Source organism: Miniopterus natalensis, chromosome X, assembly GCF_054644295.1.
Source record: "Miniopterus natalensis isolate mMinNat1 chromosome X, mMinNat1.hap1, whole genome shotgun sequence".
Classification (NCBI taxonomy): Eukaryota; Metazoa; Chordata; class Mammalia; order Chiroptera; family Miniopteridae; genus Miniopterus; species Miniopterus natalensis.
In genome coordinates, this window is record NC_142103.1 from 48,045,368 (window position 1) to 48,067,455 (window position 22,088).

General features: G+C 37.7%; 1 pseudogene; it reads left to right on the forward strand.

Moving 5' to 3' along the window:
• Window positions 1-21,824, forward strand: part of LOC107531125 (small ribosomal subunit protein uS11 pseudogene) — a 31,330-nt pseudogene extending 9,506 nt beyond the window's left edge.
• The last annotated feature ends 264 nt before the right edge of the window (window positions 21,825-22,088 follow it).

A 22,088-nucleotide genomic window follows, 5' to 3' on the forward strand; every position in this document is an offset into this window, starting at 1 on the left:
AAAAGATATTGACTAAGAACTTTCTAAACCTCAAAAAATAAGCATCTATAGATATTGGAAGCAAAAAGTACACAAAGCAGGACAAATAGAAATTTGGTTTTGGTTTAAGATGGCAGAATAAGAAGATTCTGAACTAAACTCTTCCCATGAAAACAGCAAATCTACAGCTACATATGGAACAACGTCCTGTGGGGGGGGAAAAATCTTAAAAATAGACTGAGTGACTGCTACACATTGGGTGAATAAGTGAAGGCCTACATCAAAGCAGGTAGGAAAGGCTGGGATACAATCTCTCCATAAATCCCACCCTTGGTGGGGTGGTGACCCATATTTGGGAAGGAACTCAAAAAGCTGGAATTTCTCCTAAGGAGTGAAGCTTCTCCTAAGGAACCACATAGGTCATACTCAAATATTAAGAATTGCATTTGAGAATGAGTCACTGAAACATCTAGCTTTAAAAACCATGAGATTCACAAGACTATGGAGATCTGAAAAATATCACTTAAAGGGCTCACACTCTCAAACTTGCATACCCCAGGGTCCAATGTGGAAGTGGTGAGTCAAGGGGCATCCAGACTTTGTGTGGAAGAAGCTCATTTGCATGTTTTGATTCATTGCCTGAGGGGCAGGCATCTAATTTGACACAACTGATCGGAATGCTGGGATGCTCTGCAGGAAAAAGACTGGTGAGCATCATTTTTGCACTCTCTCCCTGGCTTGCTCCAGCCAGTGAACAACATCTTTTTCTTCCTCTCCCACACTCCAGAATGCAAGTAACTCCCAGACAGGAGCCTTTACACTTATCTGGTGCTCCAGGTTTTGTGGCTGCTCCCAGGAGACGCCTCTACATTGCCTGGCTTTAGTGTCCAGTGGGGCTTTTGCTCTTCGATCCCACAGTGCTGTAAACAACAGATACAGAGTACATAGATGGCTACCACCTTTGAGGCACAAAAAGACATCAGACCCAGGAGCTCAGTCTTCTCTTGCAAGAGTCTATTAACTTATCTTCATAGCTGCAGCCTGAGGGGCAAGCTTCTCTTTAAACAAACATCTAAGGGCTGACTGTAATCTTTCCCAGAGACATCAGAGAGCAGATGCTATCTATGTAGTTTCCCTCTGTTGTGCTCCAAAGTACCAGTACCTCCCATGAGAAAGTTTTACACATGTCTGGTGCCCATTTTTAGTTCTGGTGTTCTGATTTTGTGGCTGTTGCCCAAGGAATGTCCCTGAATCATCTGAATCTGGTGGCCAGGGAGAGGGGCTTGTGTTCCTAGGTCCCATGGGACTATAACAATCACATAGAGAGTCTTTTGCAGAATACCACTCCTGAGGGGACTGCACAGACAGCAGAGTAAAATACACCCCAAGACTTTTTGTGTAGGAGTCCTATGTGTTTGCCTTGTAGCTTTGGCCTGAGGGGTAGGCTTCAAGTTTGACACATGTCTAGAGATCTATGGATGTGCTCTCAAGGAATGTAAGCTGGTACATGCCATCTTTGTGCTCTCCCTCTACCTCACTACAGCTCACTGGTATCTCCAAGACAAAGGCTTATCCACTCATCTGCATTCCTGATTTTTGCAACTGCTATCACCCAGAAGACACCTCTAGATCCCCTGGCACTGGTGGCCAGTAGGGTTAACACTGGCAGTCTCACAAAACTGTACATATTTGCATATGTTATAAGTTAGTGCCTGAGGATCTGGCTTCTAATCAGCCTGAATCTAGGTGCTGATTGAGATTCTCCCCTTTGGGATACTAACAGGTCATGGCATGCTCTCAGCTACTGGAAGCCATTAAAAATAAAATAGGCTGCCTGAATAATCATATAGGTTTGAGTGATCAAGTTGGATTTAGTCCAAGGATATTAACATGGTTCAACACCTGCAAAGCAATCAATGTGATAATCCACATGAAAAAAAAATGAAAGATAAAAATTACATGATTATCTCAATTGGTACAGTGAAAGCATGTGACAACACTTAGCATCCATTTATGATAAAATCTCAATTTAGAAGGTATAGAGGGAACATACCTGGACATAATAAAGGCCATATATTACAAGCCCACAGCTAACATTATACTCAATGGCAAAAAGCTAAAAGCTTTTTCTCTAACATCAGGAACAAGATGAGAATTCCCACTCAGGTCACTTTTATTCAACATTACATTGGAAGTCCTAGCTAGAGCAATTAGTCAGGAAAAAGAAATAAAAGGTGTCCAAATAAGATAAGAAAGGGTAAAAATTTTACTAGTTACAGATGACATACTATATATAGAAAACCTTAGCCCTGGCCAGCCTGGATTTGTTGGTTGAGCATTGTCCCATGCACCAAAAGGTTGTTGATTTAATTCCTGGTCAGGGCACACACCCGGGTTGCAAGCGCCATACCCAGTAGGAGACATGCATGAGGTACCTGATTGTTGTTTCTCTCTCACATCAATGTTTCTCTTTCTTTCTCCCTTCCTTTCTCTCTAAAAATCAATAAAGATATATTTAAAAATTTTATATAGAAAATCCTAAAAATCTCACTGAAAAAACTTTTAGAACTAATAAACAAATTTACTAAAATTTCAAGATACAAAGTCAATATGCAAAAATCTTTTGGTTTTCTATATACTAATAACAAAGTATCAGAAAGAGAAAGAAGTCAACCCTATTTACAATTTCTTCAAAAAAAATAAAATACCTAGGAATAATTTAACCCAGGAGGTGAAAGACCTGTACATGAAAACCTATAAAGACACTGATGAAAAATATTGATGATACAAATAAATGAAAAGATATCTCATGCTCATGGATTAGAAGAATTAATATTCTACCCTAAGCCATCTACAAATTCAATGTAATTCATATCAACATCCCAATGACATATTTCACAAAAATGGAACAAATACTGTAACATAGTAGATCCTTACTCAAGGAACTGATAAAGAATATGGCTCAGGTAGAAAAAAAAAAAAAATCCCAGAAGGTGGGTCAGTAATGCAAAAAAAAAAAATTAGGATCAAAGAACGTGACAAATATGTAAATAAGTCCAGATAAGCAGTTTGTGTAATTAATTATAATTTCTAATTTGTGAATTTTTATAATGACAGAAAATTAATAATTTAGAAAGTGTTTTCTTTTAAATATATCTTTATTGATTTCAGAGAGAAGAAGGGAGAGGGGGAGAGAGAGATAGAAACATCAATGATGAGAGTCATTGATTAGCTGCCTCCTGCATGCCCCCAACTGGGGATCGAGCACACAACACAGGTGAGTGCTCTGACCAGAAACGGAACCTCTATCTCCCAGATCATAGGTGGATGCTCAACTGCTGAGCCATGGCAGCCAGGCTAGAAAATGTTTTAAGTGAAAGTGCTTAAGGTTTTTTGAGAAGCAGGTTAAGATATTACTTCTAGAAATTTATAAATTTATTGAGATAACATTGGTTAATATTATATGAATATCGGGAGCACAAATTATAATTTTATAATTGTATAAAATTTTGAGAGTATATAATAAAAAATAGAGTGCATGCATTTTAAAATAGGTGACCAAAAAATTAAGTTATCATACACCAGAAAGTTGGAAAGCTAGACAGTGATGGACTCTCCCAGGCCAATGTAGCTTTTTGAACAATAAGACTTTCTGGTTTATAAATGGTAAAGCATCATTGTGTCTTTTATAATTCTTTAATAGATAAAAAAATAATACCTAACTGCAGTTCTAGGAGGTGATGACTGCTTTAAAACATCTAGATAACCATCAGTGTGCTGTTGCTGGTTTTCTACAACCACTTAAGGGTGAATAAATAAAGTGTTTTGGACTATTGTGTCCTGCACAGATTAAGCTTTATATGGAACAAGTGTGCAGAGTCTTGCAGACCACCTTCACATTAGTACACTAAAACCCCCAAAAGGAGAGGAATATGCTTGCATTCTAATAACCTCTGAGGTTCACCTCTGCTTCTTCTGCAGTCCTTTCTAGTTAAAATAGTGATTCTAAAACCTGACTACATATTTTTGAATCACCTATGTATTTTTATAACACCCAGAAATCAATGGCATTTTTATACACCAGTAATGAACTCTCAGAAAGAGAAACTAAAAAAACCAATACCATTTACCATTGCAACACAAAAATTAGATACTTTGGAATAAACTTAACCAAGGAAGTAAAAGACCTATACTCAGAAAACTACAGGACATTGAAAAAAGAAATAGAGGAAGATACAAACAAGTGGAAGCACATACGGTGTTCATGGATTGGAAGAATTAACATTATTGAAATATCCATACTACCCAAAGTAATCTATAGATTCAATGTAATTCCTATTAAGATATCAATGGCCTATATCACAGATCTAGAACAAATACTACAAATATTTATCTGGAATCAAAAAAGACCCCAAGTAGCCTCAGCAATCTTGAGAAAGAAGAAAAAAATAGGAATGATCACAATACCAGATATCAAATTATACTGCAAAGCCATTGTAATCAAAATAGCCTGGTACTGGCACAAGAACAGGCATATAGATGAATGGAACAGAGCAGAGACCCCAGAAATAGACCCAAGCCGTTATGTTCAATTAATATTTGACAAAGGAAGCAAGAGCATACAATAGAATAAAGACAGTCTCTTCAATAAATGGTGCTGGGAAAATGGACAGGTACATGCAAAAAAATGAAACTAGACAACCAACTTATACCACACATAAGAATAAACTCAAAATGGATTAAAAACTTAAATGTAAGTCTCAAAACCATAAAAATTCTAGAAGAAACTGTAGGCAGCAAAATCTCAGACATATCTTGTAGCAATATGTTTGTCAATACATCATCTAGGGCAAGGGGAACAAAGGAAATAATAAACAGATGAAACTACATAAAAATAAAAAGCTTCTGCACAGCAAAAGAAACCATCAACAAAATGAAAAGGGAGCACAATGTATGGGAGAACATATTTGCTAAGGATACATTTGTTAAGGGGTTAATTTCCAAAATATATAAAGAACTCATACAACTTAACAAAAGGAAGACAAGCAATCCAATTATAAAATGGGCAAAGGACCTAAATAGACACTTTTCGAAAGTGGACATACAGATGACCAAGAAACATGAAAAAATGTTCAAATCCACTAATCATCAGAGAGATGCAAATTAAAATGACAATGAGGTATCACTTCATACCTGTCAGAATGGCTACCATCAATAAATCAGCAAACGGCAAGTGCTGACGAGGATTTAGAGTAAAGGGAACCCTAGTACACTGCTAATGGGAATGCAGACTGGTGCAACCACTATGGAAAACGGTATATAGAGGTTCCTCAAAAAATTAAAAGTGGAATTGCTATTTGACCCAGTGATTCCACTTCTAGGAATATCTCCTAAGAAACCCCAAACACCAATCAGAAAGAATATGTTCATAGTACTGTTATTTACAGTAGCTAAGATCTGGAAACAGCCCAAGTGCCCATCACTAGATGAGTGGATAAAAATGATGTACATTTACAACCATAAAATAGTATGCAGTCATGAAAAGAAGGATCTCTTACCTTTTGAGACAACATGGAGGGACCTGGAGATTATTATGCTAAGCAAAATAAGCCAGGCAGAGAAAGACAAACATCACATGATCTCACTTATATGTGGAATCTAATGAACAAAATAAAATGATGAACAAGACAGGTCCAGAGACATGGAAGCATGGAACAGACAGGAATCTCAGAAGGGGGGAGGTGGGTGGGGAAAGATTAACCAAATAATTTATATGTACATATGCATAACCCATGGACACTGACAATAGTGCAGTAAGCCTGGGGTGGGGTGATGGCAGTGTGGAAGGGGTCAATATGTGAAAATATAATATTTTCAGCAATAAAGATAAATTTTTAAAGATTTTATTTTTCAGTCTGAAGAGTGTCAAAAACTACAGTTGGCTGGGCCTTTCTCCAGACCAATTAAATCAGAATTTGGTGGTAGAGCTGAGATGGGTTGCTTTTCCTAGTTCCAGCCTTTGAAAATATTGTGAAATTGCCTATATCCTCTTCCACCTCCTTCTCAAGGACCCAAGGCTCCATTATCTACCCAGACAGGTCTTGATTTCATAGTTTCTTCTGTTTTAACCTGTCACTTTCCTAACAAAGCCTATCCATCTCTTGTCCCATTCTCTTAATTCCAACAAACATCTGACTAATCTTAAGTAGTGAATCAGAGTACAGTGTTTGTGACTGAGACAAGCTTAGCATATTTCCTAGAGAGGATAAAGGAAGTTGCAGTTTAACAGGGGAATTCCAATAACAGAGAATATAATCTCAAATAAATAAATCTGGAAAGGAGTGATTCCAGGCATTTTGTCAGGGAATGCAAGGGAGATATTTGGGTACAAAATTCATGAGAGCACCTCCCTTTCCTGGAAATAGTTACCTTTTTTGTCTGTGTATAATTTGAATTTGGTGGTAGAGATATGTACTTATCCCACAGAATGGAATGAGTTAGAGAGGGAAGATGAAAAGAAAGTAAAAGACAATAAATAGTTGATGGTCCTCACAACAGCAAAGACATTCCAGGCAGTATTCCTGTTCTATGCTGCTGAATCCATATACATTTTAGGGTGTGGGGAAGTGAGACATTTTAACTTCCATCTTACTCTCTGAGTACAAGTAAATGAACGATTAAAAGAGAAATATATTGTTCCTGGGCCGAAGGGAAAACATTTTAACAAATTGTTGGTATGAAAGCTTATCTTGTTACTGCATGCCAAAGAAAATTAATGCACACCTGCCCATAATTAATCAAAATGTACTAAGTAACAGTTCCAGCTGATACAACAAATATAAGCTAGACATTAGACAAAGTCAAGACATGATGAAAAAAACATTTAATTGTATTCCCTGCCTAAGTTATATTTATCCTGATGGCTAAAATATTTTGGGCTATAATCCAGGGTTATAATTTTAAATCCTTCTTAATCTATCTAGTTTGTTTTGTATTGTTAGCCTGAGATAAATGATTTGTGAATCTATAACTATCAAAATTATGCCATAGATTCTTCTTCTAATTACTATTTAGTTGTATTAGATTTCTTTTTACTCATAATGAAAGAAAAATTTGTGAAGTGCTATTAACTTTAAATTACCCCTTATAATAAGGAACAAAGCAAATAAGACTACTTGAAAGCCATAGTTAATCCAGAACTTCTTCCCAACTGAACCTTTGTTCAAAAGTAGCTAAACTAAGCATAAGCAAGTGCCTTGCCTGGTGTTTGACCTACTCTCTCTGACATTCTTAACTTTGTTGGAGGCTTAGCAGGAGGCTGCCCAAACTTAGGTCATGAAAGGGAGAAGGCAAGGAAGGTTGAAGTAATTCTGAGACAGTGCAGGGTAGAAATCTTGGCTAAAACAGTTATACACATGTGGACTAAAAAGGAGTAAAGTGTAAATCTATTACCAAATAACAGAAGTGATCTTTGTCATGCACTGTTTGAGAAGTATGCCACACTTAATTCACTGAAAGAGGTTTTGAGCAGATTGATTCATCCACTTGTGGCCAGTGCCAGATTGTAGATTAAGCAGGGGCTGATTGTGAGTATGGCATGCTCTTCATTTTATGCTCACTGACATAAAAGAAATACCAAAACTGTATTTGTGTCATTAACACTTTTGCATGCTTCCTGTCATGGGTTCAAGAACAAATTCAACCCAGGGTTTTGGCTACACTAGTTCATTTGCCTTATCCCCAAAAGATCTGATACTTATTCAACGTCCACCCTAAATGAAAGACTAATGGACTAATGTGGATAATATGAGGACAATTGCCCATTGAGATTAGCAGGTCAAAGTCAGTATTATTTCTAATTTATTTAATTACATTGCAAGCATAAGGGAAAGTTAGAGTTTGGAGAAAGTTTCTTCATTCATAGAAAAGAATGAATGTGGATGATTTGATCAAAAGACAAATTTAAAAAAGAATAGTAGAGGTTGGGAAGATGGTGGCACTGTGAGAAGAAGCAGAGTGCCCTTGCTGCCAGCCATGGACTTGATTTACCACTAAAATACTGCATAACCAGCTTGGAAAAACTAGAGAAATATACCTGAGTGGACATATTTTGAGTAGGGAGCACTGAATAAAAGTAATAGAATCTAGTAAGAGAGGGGGGCTTAGAAAGGGAGAGTTCCCCCTGAAGCCTGTGCTGGGCTCTGAGCCCCGAGGGTTAAAGGCTGCAAAGCTCCCTCCCCTTGGGAGTGTGGACTGGCATCTCAAACCCCAAGTGGAGGAGAATAGAAAGAGTGCCCTGCATGGAGGGCCAAGGGACCTAAGGGAACAGCTGCCTGGGGCTGAATTTGTGTCCCCTCCTGCTTGGTGCCTGTGAAGAGGGGACCCCGCCTTCTTAGAGAAACAAAGCTTCTGATGGCTGCTGCCACAAACTTTTTACACACAAGGTACTGACCATAGAAAAGGCAGTTCCACAGTGTGTGTCCCCCGAATAGGAAGGGACCAGAGGTTTGCCACTGTGGAGCCACATACGGCATGCTCTGCCTTCCTGTAAGGCACTGTGTAGAAACCCAGAAACATTTAATCTGTGTGGCACTGGGAAGGGGAAGAGAGCTCTCCCTCTGACAGAGATAGACTGAGGCTACCTGTGGGGCGGAGTTTTCCTCCAGCCACCTTCACTCCTGGTAGGGTGATTCTGGGATTTTGACCTGCCATGAGGGGTGCCGAGATAAAGCACAAGGAGCTGACCCAGCTTTACAGCGATCAGCTGCCGGAGCCCGCCGGCAAAGTCGAACGGTCCTGAGGAAGGGGTGAGGATGGAGAAAAGACAGACACAAAAAAGATGGGATCGGAAGGACTGCAGCTCGTGACTGCTGCAGCCCCGAGTTTATTTTCCAAGCTCAATTTATACCGGTGCTGTTCTTTTTGCTGAATAGCACCCCGCCCCGCATTCCTTCCCCTTGCCCGATAGAAAGTAATTCCTTCAAGGCCGTATGAATGCTCTTTCAGAGTAAACATCCTGCCTCCTGCAGGAGCTCAGACCTTGGTACCTATCTTTGTCTCGGCTTCTAATGGGAACTTTTTGGGGAGGATTGAGTCCTTGGCTTGGTATGTGGCTTGACTGTCCCTTAACCCTTCAGGCTGGGGCCAGTTTCCTAATAAGCCTTTCTAGAATTTATGGCCGCAAGTTAAATTAGTATCGCCTTAGTGCCTCAAGGTCTGGGTCAGGGAGCAGGAGAACACATCTGCAGCTCACCCAGGCAGCTCCTCTGTGCCTGGGGCCACAGCAGCTCCCCACAATCAGCTGTGCAGGGGAGCTGCATGGGGCTGACTGTGTCCTCTCCTGCTTGGTGCTTTGGCGCGGGGGCATGGCAGGGTGGATTCTTTGCTTGTGTGTTGCTTTGTGTGAGTTTGAGTTTTTTATGGCTAAACTGGCTCCCACCTTCCTGGTTTGCATTGGGCATAAAGACCAGCAAAAGCTGGGATTTATGTCTACATAAGAAAGAGTTTGAAATTTGCATGCCCTGTGTAACCAGCCAACCAGATCTGGGAAAGGAGGGGTGGAGCAAGCCAACCTCCCCTGCAAGCTAGGAGAACTACCCCCAACAGGAAAGGGACTGATTCAGCTCACTGAAGCCCCAGGTATCCCCTGGAGGGCACAGGCCTGAGGGGCAGGGAAAGCAGCTCACAGGAGGACATTACAAGAATATGACTCTCAGGGACTATTGTTTGGGAACAGGAAGAAATGCTTAAAACTCATTCTGAGGGCTGGGCAGGAAAAGTGCTCACCAGAATGTTTTTTAATCTAACCCACTGAGTCCAGGCCACTGAAACTGCACATATAGAAAAGGCAACAGACTGAAGTCAATCTGAAACTGCAGCAGGCCATTGTAGGGTGAAATAGAATTGGAGGAAAGGGTAGAGACTGAGGAGCTGGCTTTGAAGCAGAGACTAACTTCCTCACAGTGAGTGCCTGACAGCAAAACCTCTAATTAAAGGGAGAAATATCCCAAGTTACACTAGCCAGCCTGAACCCTAAAGACTCTTCAGAAGACTCTGGAGTAAAATCAGGCAACCACAAGGGAGAGACAAAATAGCTGACAAGTGGAGGTGGTCCACAGAAAACCAACTACCTAAGGACAGTAGAGCCAAACCTAGACAGCTCCTGACATTGCCTGATACATAAGTACCTCCCAGAAGAACTGAAATCAGCATACAAAACAGTGAGCTGCAGACCACGTAAACTGTCCAGATGAAACTCACCTGACTTACTTTTTTTTTCCTTAGGAAAAAGAGAAAGAAAAAAAAAATTTCTTTTTAAATTTTTAAATTAATTTTTAAAATTTGTTTTGCTTTGCTTGTGTTTTGTTTTGGGTTTTATCTTTTGTTCTACTATCAAGATTTTCTTGGTATTCTCCGCTTAATTGCTGGGACATTATCATTATAACAAGTTAGTTTACTGCTTTTTGCTATTGTTTTCCCCATATCTCTTATTGGACTCCCTCCCTGCCCTTGCTTTATCCCTTTCTCTTCTTGTGTCATAGGCATAACTTTTTCCCCCTTTTTTTTCTTTTTCTCCCTTCTGTCTTCCTGTTTTTTTGTTACATTTTCAACTATTATCCTATTCCTACCTCTACCCTTAATTTTTTGCTTGCCCTCCTATCAAAATCTTTTCTCTGCTCCTTTTATCTCCCAGTAGTTCTCTATTTTTATTTTTTTTAGTTTGTTATTATTTTTAAAATTTTTACTATTAGCAATAATATCCTTTTCTCTATATATCTCTATTTGTTTTTCTCTCTTTTTTTCTTTATTATTATTATTATTTTTCCTTTGAATTTGTGTTCTCACTTCACTCTCTCTCCCACTTCTGTTTTCACTTGGGTTGTTTTCATTGTGATTGTCAAGATATTTTGTAAGATACCGCTTGTTTCCTGGCACTTTAGTTGTGTATTTGTCTTGTCTTCCCAGCACCCGTACAACAGCTCACACAACGTGGTTGGGGTTGATACACACAGTTAGCCAACCTGAGAAGAGAGACCTCCCAAGAATGGATGAACAAAAATCTAGACCCATTCACAACAGCAGAGCCCAAAGAATACACAAAAGGGACACCCACAAAAGGGACATGCCTAGAGCAAATAGCTAAGAAGTATAAGGAAAACACATCTCTGGGCTCCACTGGGAATAACTTACAAAATCCCACCCCACAACTCTGGGAGACAGCAAATATATCTAATATATAACTACAAACACTAAGAGCCACCAAAATGGGGAGACAAAGAAACAACCGCCCCCAAACTAGAGAAAATGAAAAATCACCAGAAAAAGACCTTGATGAGATGGAGTTAAGCAAGTTATCAGAAATAGAGTTCAAAGTAATGGTTATGTAGATGCTCAAGGAAATTAATTAGAACAAAACGACACTTAATGGTAAAGTACAGGAATTTATTGAAAATATAAAAGAAGAGCTAAGTATTATAAATAAGAATCAGGCAGAAATGAAAAATATTGTATCTGATATCAAGAATATGCTGGAAGGAATTAAAAGCAGGTTCAGTGAAGCAGAGGATAAAATAAGTGACTTAGAAGATAAGGTAGAAAAAACAATCAGAGAAGTCAAAAGAAAAAACACTTAAATAGCATAAGAACAGTCTAAGGGAGCTATGGGACAACATGAGGCAAAACAACATTCGCATCATAGGGATACCAGAGGGGGAAGAGAGAGCAAGAGACAGAGAACTTAGTGAAGGACATAATGACAGAAAACGTCCCTACCCTGGAGAGGGAGAAAGCTACACAAGTTCAGAAAGCACAGAGGGCTCCAAACAAGGGGGAGCCAAAGAGACTCATTCCAAGTCACATCATAATTAAAATGGCAAATTTCAAAGACAAAGAGAGAATATTAAGGGCTTCAAGAAAAAGACAAGCAGTGACCTACAAGGGTACCCCCATAAGGATAACATCAGATCTCTAAACAGAAACTCTTCAGGCCAGAAGGGAGTGGCATGAATTTCTCAAAGTAATGAAAAGCAAGAACATGCAACCAAGATTGCTTTATCTAGCAAAGCTATCATTTAAAATTGAAGGTGAAATAAAGCTCTTTGTGGACAAAAGAAGGCTAAAGGAGTTTAGTACCACGAAACCAGCATTGAAAAAATGGTAAAGGTATTGCTCTAAGAAAAAGAAGAAATAATGAGAGAAAGGTACATCAGCATGAATGGTAAAAATAGTATTAAATAAGTATATTTCAATAGTAACCTTAAATGTCCAAGCAAAAGAAATAGGGTAGCTGAATGAATAAGAAAACAGAACCCAAATAAATGCTGTCCACAAAAGACCCACCTGAGAGCAAAAGATTCACAAAATCTGAAAGTGAAGGGATGGAATAAAATATTACATGCAAATGGAAACAAACAAACAAAAAAGCTGGAGTAACAATTCTTACTTCTGAGAAAATAAACTTCACAATAAAGACCATAACAAGAGACAAAGATGGTCACTACATAATACTAAAGGGATCAATCCAACAGGAGGAAATAACCCTTATAAATATATATGCACCCAATAAAGGAGCACCTAAATAAATAACAAAATTTTTGGTGGACTTTCAGGAAGAGATTGACAGCAACACAATCATAGTGGGGGGATTTAACACTACACTTTCAGCATTGGACAGATCAAGACAAAAAATCAACAGGGAAACACAGACTTTAAATGACACACCAGATATAATGGATTTAATGGACATTTACAGAGCATTTTATCCCAAAGCAGCAGAATACACATTCTTCTCAAGTGCACATGGAACATTCTCAAAAATAGATCACATGTTAGGGCACAAGACAAGTCTCTACAAATTCAAGAAGACTGAAATCATATCAAGTATCGTATTGAATCACAATGGCATGCAACTAGAAATCAACCACTATAAAAAAAACTCAAAAATATTCAAATACGTGGAAGCTAAATAGCATGTTATTAAACAATGAATGGGTTACCAATAAGATCAAGGAATAAATCAAACACTTCCTGGAAAAAAACAAAAATGAACAAACAACCCCAAATCTATGGGACACTGCAAAAGTATTCTTGAGAGGAAAGTTCATAGCACTTCAGGCATACCTCAAGAAAAAAGAAAAAGATCTATTAAACCCTCTAACACAACAACTAAAAGAACTAGAAAAAGAGCAGCAAGAAAAACCCCAAGGAAGTAGAAGGAGGGAAATAATAAAGATGAGAGAAGAAATTAATGACTTAGAGACTGAAAAAAATAAATACAAAAAAATCAATGAAACCAAGAGCTGGTTCTTTGAAAAGATAATTAAGGTTGATGCACCTTTAGCCAGACTCACTAAGAAACTAAGAGAGAGGATCGAAATAATTAAAATCAGAAATGAAATAGGCGATAGAACAACTGACCCAACAGAAATACAAAGGATAATAAAAAAAATGCTATGAGCAACTATATGCAATAAACTGGACAACATGGGTGAAATGGACAATTTCCTAGGAGCATACAATCTTCCAAATCGGAATCAGGAAGAGGCAGAAAACCTGAGTAGGATGATAACAACTAATGAAATTGTAGCAGTAATCAAAAAATCTCCCAGCAAACAAAAGTCCGGGACCAGATGGATTTACAGGTGAGTTCTACCAAACATTCAAAGAAGAATTAAAACCTATTCTTCTCAAACTATTCCAGAAGATTCGAGACAAGGAAAAACTCACAAGCTCTTTTTATGAGGCCAGCATCATCCTAATCCCAAAAACAGATAAAGACACTACAAAGAAAGAAAATTACAGGCCAATATGCCTGATGGGCATAGATGCTAAAATTCTCAACAAAATATTAGCAAATTGGATCCAGCAGTACATTAAAAAGATCATACACCATGAACAAGTGAGATTTATTCTGGGGATGCAAGGCTGGTATAACATCTGGAAATCAATAAATGTGATACATCACATAAACAAAATGAAGGAAAAAAATCATATGATCATATCAATAGATGCAGAAAAAGCATTTGACAAAATTCAGCACCCATTTGTGATAAAAACTCTCAGCAAAATGGGAAGAGAGGGATCATACCTCAATATAATAAAGGCCATATATGACAAACCTACAGCCAACATCATACTCAATGGTAAAAACTAAAACCATTTCCACTAAAAACAGAAATAAGACAGGGATCTCTACTTTCCCCACTCTTATTTAACACAGTACTGGAAGTCCTAGCCATAGCCATCAGACAAGAAAACATAAAAGGTATCCAAATTGGACAGGAGGAAGTAAAACTGTTATTATTTGCAGATGACATGATATTGTACATAGAAAACCCTAAACACTCCATCAAAGTACTACTAGATTTGATAAATGAATTTGGCAAAGTAGCTGGATACAAAATCAACATCCAGAAATCAATGCCATTCTTATACATCAACAATGAACTTTCAGAGAGAGAAACTGAAAAAACAATACCATTTACCATTGCAACTAAAAAATTAAGATACCTTAGGAAAAACTTAACCAAGGATGTAAAAGACCTATACACGGAAAACTACAGGACACTGAAAAAAAAAAAATAGAGGAAGATATAAACAAGTGGAAGAATATACCATGCTCATGGATTGGAAGAATTAATATTATTAAAATGTCCATACTACCCAAAGCAATTTATAAATCCAATGCAATTCCTATTAAAATACCAACAGCATAATTCACCAATCTAGAACAAACATTTCAAAAATTTATATGGAACCAAAAAAGACCCCAAATAACTGCAGCCATCTTTAGAAAAAAGAACAGAGTGGGAGGGATCACATTACCAGATATCAAACTATACTACAAAGCCACTGTAATTCAAGCAGCCTGGTATTGGTACAACAACAGGCATATAGATCAATGGAACAAAACTGAGATCCCAGAAATAGACCCAAGTCATTATGGTCTGTTAATATTTGACAAAGGAGGCAACAACATACAATGAAGTAAAGACAGTCTCTTCAATCAATGGTGCTGGGAAAATTGGACAAATACATGCAAAAAAATGAAACTAGAGCATCAACTTTCACCATACACAAAAATAAACTCAAAATGGATAAAAGACTTAAACATAAGTTACGAAACCATAAAAATCCTGAAAGAAAACAAAGGCAGTAAAGTCACAGACATCCCACGTAGTGGAATTTTCACTGATACATCTCCTAGGGCAAGAGAAACAAAAGAAAAAATAAACATGTGGGACTACATCAAACTAAAAAGCTTCTGCACAGCAAAAGAAAAAAGCCTCAAAATACAAAGGAACCCCACTATCTGGGAAAACATACTTTTCAAGGATGAATCTGATAAGGGGCTAATTTCCAAAGTGTACAAAGAACTCATACTACTCAGAGAGAGGAAGACAAACAACCCAATTAAAAATTGGGCAAAGGACCTAAATAGACACTTCTCCAAGGAGGACATACACATGGCCAAGAGACATATGAGAAAATGCTCAATGTCACGGATCATCAGAGAGATGCAAATTAAAACCACAATGAGGTATCACTTCATACCTGTAAGAATTGCTACCATGAACAAATCAACAAATGACTTGTGCTGGCAAGGATGTTGAGAAAGGGGAACCCTAGTGCACTGCTGTTGGGAATGCAGGCTAGTACAACCACTATGGAAAACAGTCTGAAGGTTCCTCAAAAAATTAAAAATAGAGCTGCCTTTTCACCCAGTGATCCCAGTTCTCAGAATATATTCTAAGAATCCCGAAACACTAATCAGAAAGAATATATGCACCCCTATGTTCATAGCAGTGCAATTTACAATAGCTAAGATCTGGAAACAGCCCAAGTGTCCATTAGTAGATGAGTGGATAAAAAAGCTGTGGGACATTTACACCATGGAATACTATGCAGCTGTGCAGAAGGATCTCATACTCTTTGGGACAGTATGGATGGACCTGGAGAATATTCTGCTAAGTGAAATAAGTCAGGCAGAGAAAGACAAACATTACATGATCTTACTTATATGTGGAATCTAAAGAACTTAATAAATTACTGAACAGAATAGATTCAATGACGTGGAAGCATAGATCATCCTGACAGATGTCAGAGGGATGGAGGAGGGCAGGTGGGTGGAGGGGGAGAGATTAATCACAGAATTTATATGCATATATGCACCACCCAAGCATACAGAGAATTGTGTGTTGAAGGACTAGGGAAGGGTTTGGGGCTGGGTTGAATGAGTCAATGGGCAGAAAAAGGGACATCTGTAATATTTTGAACACAAATAAAAAAATAAAAGAGAATAATAGCTTGCGAGCTATCCACCTGAAGAATTATTTGGAGCATCTGTGTCTGCATATTTTATTTTAAAAATATTGTGGCACGGTTGTCTTTTTGTGGCAGAGGCTGTGAGCACAAATTAGTCACAGCTTGAACACCTGTGTGTATGATTAAGATGATGAAAGAATATTTAAAAATGAAAATTGTCAAAAATTGCTCTAGAAGGTAAAAGAAATTATATTTGAGTAAAATAATGGAAATAAACAAAAGAAGACATCAAAATGTAAGACAAACTGAAGAATAAAAAGGAAAGAGATAAGCAGTGTATAAGTTATTCCATTCCAGTGGGACTGCAGAACACAGTCATAATAGCTAACATTTATTGACTGTTTTAATGTGCTGAGTATAGTTCTAAGTTATTTAAATACACTAACTCATATAAGCTTCATGGTGGTTTATACAATTATTATTCCCATTTTATTGGTGAGGAGTAAGGATAATGAGACACAGGGTTATACAACCAGGAAATTGAAAAGAATATATTTTTTTCTTGTATTTTTAAAGAAGTTTTTATTTTAATCCTTCCTAGAGGAATACAGACTTGAATGAAATACATTCATTCTAGCCCGGCCGGGCGTCGCTCAGCGGTTGAGCATTGACCTGGGATCCAGGCGATCAGGGTTCAATTCCCGGTCAGGGCACATGCCCGGGTTGCGGGCTCGATCAATGACTCTCTCATCATTGATGTTTCTATCTCTCTCTCTACCTCTCCTTTCCTCTCTCTGAGATCAATAAAGATATATTTTTAAAAAAAGAAATACATTCATTCTATAAATACATTAGCAGCAAAACCTTCCCACCAGGAGGGTGTGCCTCAGCAAAGGAGAACATGTTTTGTCAACCGTCAACTTAAGGATGTCTGCTTCTTGCTGAAAGCAGGATATGCATGTGAAACCAGGTGAAAGGCCAGATGGATGGAAGAACTAAACTGGGACCCTGAAAGTACACCCACATGGTTACCTTAAGCCTTCTGCCTTTCAAATCCTTTGGTATCCACCATGCTTAACTGGTGAGGTCCATCACCAGACAACTGGGTAGGGCTAACCTTGCAAATGCACCAATGTATTTGCAGTCATTTGTCTTTCCGAGTTGGCAACATTTTAATGGTGTCTTGATCCTTTTCAGGGGTTAAGCCAGATATAAAGGATTATTCGCTCCTTCCATCCCTGGGACGACGTACTACTTTGCCACCGCGTGTGCTTGTTGTCAGGACATAATCCAGCAGGCATTATTTGGCTCCAGACCTCCAAGTCCCAAAAAAGCCTAGATTTTTTAAAAAGCTTAAATTCTATCCTAAGAATATCTGACTCCAAAGCCGTGTTCTCAATCACTTCAATATATGAGAAACCAGCTTCCTCCTTGTCTTATCAAGAGCTTCTTTGACTACTTACTTTTTCAGCCTTTGTGAAACATGGGGGCAGGGGGGAATGAGGTATACCTTTGAGTAAATACATTTAAAAAACTGTGAGTCAACTACTATTTGGTCCAAATAATGGACAAGTAATCTTTTTCATACCCCTGTGCATAGCCAGAACCCTGAAATGTAAGTTGGGAAAGTGCAATGGTTATTTGTTAGTGTCCAAATGCAGACCTTTTGATTTTACTCATTACAATGGTCACATCTTGGTCTTTGTCATCACCTGGACAATTCAATGTAACATAGAAGAAAAGTTGAATTAAGATAGCAGAAACTATCTAACCGTGTAATTGGAATCCCAGAAGGAGGAGGCGATATGATATATAGACAATTAACTTGAATAAACAGTGACCGAAACTTTTTCAAATTTGATATAAACTAAGAGATCCAAGAAGCTATACAAACCAGTGACAGGAGAAATATTGGGAAAGCTACACAGTGTACATGATACATTTGAAAACAACCATGATAAAAAGAAAATCTTAGAAGCAGCCAGAGAAAAGGGCATATTAAGGAACAAAATTAGAATTATAGCAGCCTTCTATCTGAAACTAAAAAACCAGAAGACAATGGAGTAACATATTTAAAAGTACTGAAAGAAGATTCAAACTGGGGTTTTATAGTCAGTAAAAATGTTTTTACAATGAAAGTAAAATAATTACATTTTCAGACAAAGCTGAAAGAATGACCCCATGATTTGCAACACTACATGAAATGTTAAAACAAGGTCTTCAGAAAGAAGGAAAATGATTTCAGATTCAAATTTGTATTAAAGAAATGATGAGGGTCATAAATGATAAATGTAAAAGTAAATATAAAATATATTTTTAAATTTTTAATTTCTTTAAAAGCTGTTTATCTAAATGTTTATTTTTTGAATAAACTGCTAAAGCATAATTTTCTAAAAAGATTAACTCATTACTTTCATACAAATATAAAATGAGCACATCAAATATTTTATTCAACTCATTAATTAATGAGGGAACCAGAAAGATAGAAAAACCAGTTCATTTGAGAAGATAATTATGTACAGGCAATATAATTTAAAAATGATTAGGATAGAAACAAGTCAGTCAGAGAAAGACAAATACCATATGCTCTCACTTATATTTGAATCTAATGAACAAAATAAACTAACGAACAAAATAGAAACAGAGGCATGGATACATGGAACAGAATGACAGCTGTCAGAGGGGAGGGAATAGGAGAACTGGATGAAAGAAGGTGAAGGGATTAGCTAAAAAACATATATACATAGTACATAGACATAGACAATACTGAGAACATAGCCAGAGGGAAAGGGAGGTGGGGGCTAGTTGGAGGTGGGCAAAGGGGGATAGAAAGAGACTTTGGGGTGATACGCTCTCAATGCAGTGTGCAGATGTTTTGTTGAGTTGTACACTTGAAACTTGTATGGTTTTAATAAAAATAAAAATTCAGCCCTAGCCGTTTTGGTTCAGTGGTTAGACCATTCAGCCTGTGTACCAAAGGGTCTCTGGTTTGATTCTGTTCAAGGGCACATATCTCAGTTGCAGGCTCAATCCCCAGGCCTGGTTGGAAGCTTGCAGGAGGCAACCAATTGATGTGTTTCTCTCTCTTTCTCTCTATGTCCCTTCTACTTTCTCTGAAAAGCAATGGAAAAAATGTCCTCAGGTGAGAATTAAAAAAAAAAAAAAAAATCAATCAATAATAGATAACGAGTTCTAGTGAAGTAGTGATGAGCATAAAAGATAAAATAAAAATGGTTGGGTAAGATTGCTAAATTAGATACAAAAGAGATTATACAAGGCCATAAAACTTAACATTTGAAATTATCTGTTCTAATAGAGAGAAATTATATGCATATCTACCACACAAAAATTTATAAGTTATCATGTAACTTTACTAAGTCTGGGACTTTTAATGAATAACAGTGAATGAAACTAGGTTTATTTTTCTGAATAATCCTTGGACGTCCTTTGCCCTATATGACATTAAAAGACATACTGCCACCCGGCCAGGCTCAGCGGTTGAGCATCGACCTAGGATACAGGATATCTTGGTTCAATCCCAGTCAGGGCACATGCCCAGGTTGCAGGCTGGATCCCCCCCCCCCGGGGATTGGCTGCAAGAGGCAACCAATCAAATACTCTCTCATCATTGATGTTTCTATCTCTCTTTCTCCCTCTCCCTTCCTCTCTCTGAAATCAATAAAAATATATTAAAATTTTTTTTAAAAGACATACTGCCCACATGTTTACTTTACTTTAAATTTTTGCATACTGTCTCATAGTAGAATGATGGATAAATAAGATTTATTTCTTAGGACAAAAGGAGACTTTTTAATATCTATCATGATGAGATTTGAATTGGTGGACTAAAAAAGAGGAGAAAAATTGAAAATGACTAGATTATTGAGTAAAGGATAGTCATTTTTAGAGGCAAATGGTCATGCTTCAAATCCCAATTCTTCTCCTTCTTGACCTTGGAAAAATCATGTGCCCTATTCAATGCCGAGACACTATTTATGAAATGGAAATGGTAATCATCGTCATTATTATCTCTTTACATATCTTACAGTGTTGTGAGGATTAAATCACATGAAAAGAGGTTTGTGAAAATATTTTCTCTTATATTAAGGATTCTACAAATTAATATAATTGTTAATAATAAGAATAACATAGTCAGTGGAGCCATAGGTAAATTTAATTACGACTTTGGTTCCTGAGTGAATGGCTATTTGTTAAGAAAATCTCCAGTTTTAAAAATGTAAAGTAGAAAAGTCCCTGATATTCAGATTTCTCCACAGCCTCTCAGTGAACCTTTTTCTTAGCCTAGCTATCTCCTTCAAGTCACATTCATCTCCCTGTATTTGGATACTTATTGCCCAAAGAATACAAAGACTATCTTTAGTACACCTAGTTTTTGTGCATAGTGATATACTGATTCATCCTGTGTTATTTGATCCATGTGTGGTCCCCTGGTTTTTAATTTATTTTATTTTATTATTTCCATCACCATTTATCCCCTCTATGGCCTCTGCCTCCTCTACCCCCCACCTGCCCATCCCCCACAATCACCACACTGTTGTCCATGACCATGAGTTCTCTTCATCCCCTGGTTTTTGAAGCTATATTGTAAGTACCTACAATCTAAACAGGAATATCAAATCCTTGACTTTTTTAGTGTCTCCTACTTTGTAATGCACAGAACTTGGTACAGAGTTGATTAATATTTTGAGTGGTTGGTGAAGTAACTAAATTATAGCAAGTCAGTTTTGAAAAGTGGAAATTCTGTCCAAGCTGTATGCTATGTGAATGAATAATGTGCTAAAACAGTGTTGTGTAGTGGTTAACAATACATATGTAGTTTGAAGCAAGAGTGCCAGGTTTTAAATCCCAGACTTTTACTTGGTAGTTGTGCACTCTGTGGTAAGTTACTCTTTGTGCTTTAATTTCTTCCTCAATAGAATAGGAAATATAATAGACCCACCTCACAGGTATGATATGAGGATTAAATAAAATAATCTCTACATAGTGATTTTAGAATCATATACCTGGCTCATAGTAAGTGCTCAAAATGTAAACTATTGATTACTCATATCTACTTCTTACCCAACACTTTTAGACATAGTGTCTGGAACAAAGTATAATCTCAAAAGATGGTTTCAAAATAAAGTGAAATACTCTTTCTGGTCACAAGGGGAAGGAAAGAAAGAAGAACAAGTCATCAGCCTCGGACCTCAGGTGGTTGAAAGAAAAAATGTATTTGGTGTCTGTCACATCTTTGCACCCTTCAGTGACACTTTTGTCCATGTCACCGATCTTTCTGGCAAGGAAACCATCTGTGTGTGACTGGTGAGATGAAGATAAAAGCTGACCAAGATGAGTCCTCTTCACACGCTGCCATGTTGGTTGCCCAGGATGTGGCTCAGGGTGCAAGGGTATCACTGATCTCCACGTCAAACTCCAGACTTCAGGAGAAAATAGGACCAAGACCCCTGGACAAGGAGCCCAGTCGGATCCGGAATGAAGATTGGATGCATTGAGGATGTCACCCCATCCCCTCTGACAGCACCCACAGGAAGGGGGTTCCCTCTGGTCACTGTCTGTGAACAGGACTCCTCAAGTTATTGTTTTCTGCTAATAAATTGCTTTTGCATCAGCAAAAAAAAATTAAAAATAAAATAAAGTGAAATAAATGGATTACATTTTTTAACTTAAATTTTTCAGAGCACACTAAATATATTGTTTGGATCTAGGGAAATAGAAGATGGAGGAGTGCAAATTAGAGGGAATTTGAAAGAATTTTCAGTATTGGTGGGGGTTAAAGCTGGGGGATGGGAGTTTTTCAGGGTCAGACAGCCTTCATAAAGACT